Source organism: Physeter macrocephalus, chromosome 15, assembly GCF_002837175.3.
Source record: "Physeter macrocephalus isolate SW-GA chromosome 15, ASM283717v5, whole genome shotgun sequence".
NCBI lineage: Eukaryota > Metazoa > Chordata > Mammalia > Artiodactyla > Physeteridae > Physeter > Physeter macrocephalus.
Genome location: NC_041228.1, coordinates 44635178 through 44637465, shown reverse-complemented (window position 1 = coordinate 44637465; position 2288 = coordinate 44635178).

Sequence of the window (2288 nt, the reverse complement as noted above, 5' to 3'; positions counted from 1 at the left end):
GCGGGCCTCCCTCCGTTGCGGCCTCTCCCGTTGCGGAGCACAGGCTCCGGACGCGCAGGCTCAGCGGCCATGGCTCACGGGCCCAGCCGCTCTGCGGCACGTGGGATCCTCCCAGACCGGGGCGCGAACCCGGTTCCCCTGCATCGGCAGGCGGACGCGCAAACACTGCGCCACCAGGGAAGCCCTCTACATCTTTTGAAGCAACATGATTAAGCAACTAAGTACAGAATATGTAATTACTCTTATATGATAAAAAAAAATTACAAATTCTCCCTAGGTAAAATTTTAGGAACATTTGATTGTAAATTTGACTCAATCTGATCATCAAAATAGCATATGGCTCTAAATTGAATAATCTCTATTTAATTTTTAATAAGAAATGTTAATACCTTGTATAGTATTTGATAGTATAAGACAACAAAACACAAGGCCAAAATAGCTACATGAAAAAAAGGCAATTGATGAACTATATGTTTGAATCCATATGTAAATATCTGTCAATTATATATACTGCAATACATATAGTATTTACTGTATTTAATACAATGTATATACTGCATCTTGATCTCATGTAGATAACACTTATCTATAAGTTTTAGTGTCATCATTCCTCTTCCTTTTTTTTTAATATTTACCCTGGCATATTCCTTGAGGAATAATTTTTAAGTGTATATATTTCTGAACTCTGGCATGAACCTGAGACTGTGCTTCTTAAAACTGATGGCCCATGGCACCACTCTTCATGATAAGCTCTTCTCTTTTAATAGTAATATTTAACATTTTTCTTTTTATTTATTAATGGTTTTTTATTGACTTGAGGTGGATCAAATCAACTTTTTCTTGACTGGGGGCAATGCTCTTCCCCAAAATATCTCCCTAACATTCCCTTCTATGTGAAGGGAGTTTCACTCTCCTGTATCTTTTGGTACTTCCCTCTAATCTCTCTTGAGTGAGAGATCTGACTTATTTGATGAGTTTAGGAGATGAATTATGTATGATGTCTTAGCCCTTCCTGCTCACTTATTTAGGCAATACCTGACTACAGGGAGCAAGTTTTCTCCTCTAATTCTCCATCCTGTAAGAAACACAATATAGGCTCCCTTTGGAGAAGTCCATGAGTTCTCAATGCTACCTGAGCCTGAGAGACTGTATATGATCATTTATACTATCGCACCTACTGTTGCCACAAACCTAAATCACATTCTCCAACATTAGCTTTGTGAATAATAATGGTTTGTCTTATGAAATGCTTTGTCTTATCTCTCAACTGATTTAAAAAGCTGGTAGGAAAGAAGTGTATTATAATTTAGTTGCCCCTCCCAAATCCAAACATTCTCCAACGCCCCCCAAATTATTTTTGTTTCAGAGCTGCTTCAGCAGGAGAGAGGGACACAAGGAGGTATTTTTTCACCAAGTGGATTAAGAAAGGTTTGCAAGTACAAGTGTCATGAGTGGAAAAAGAATAGGAATTTACTTTTAAAATCAAATTTATTGGAATATAGAATCTGATTTTAACACTTCAGTACCTTTCCTAAATGAACCAATATACATATAATTATTAAACAATAACTCTACACTGTCCTGTTTGCAAAGTCAGTTAATTTGTTATTTAACTACGTGAATTCCAAACATATTTGGTAAAGCCTATTTTTACTAGGAATTAATTTTATCCTTTAAAAAAATCTGTGAAATATTTTAACAATTAAATATCCACAGATTATCAATTTTACATTAAAACCCATCAATGAAATCACTATAGTTTTTAACAAGAAAATTAATTTCAGCTACAGAAGCTAAAAGGTTAGTCCTTTCTCTGATTCAATGAACCCAGGAACTTGACTTGAAAGTCCAGAGTCACAGAGGGAGACTGCCAACTACTCTGTGCATATTTATGGACTTGTTGTTGTGATAAGTACTCTCCTGACAGCCAGTGCTAAATCTAATCAATCATCCCTTAAATACATCATAGTGTAAATTCACCTCACTCCTTCATTAGCATTCATTAACAATTAATCAACACAGCAGGAGTCTCTAGAAAGTTCAACAATCCATAAGTTACATTTACATTAAAGATGAGCAAACATGAAGAAAGATAAAAAAAGAAATAGGAGATGAGCAGTGTCAAATCTGTGGGAGAAAACTAGTTTGATTTGATCTTCAAAAACCAAAAATCGAGGGGCTTCCCTGGTGGCGCAGTGGTTGCACGTCCGCCTGCCCATGCAGGGAACACAGGTTCGTGCCCCGGTCCGGGAAGATCCCACATGCCGCGGAGCGGCTGGGCCCGTGAG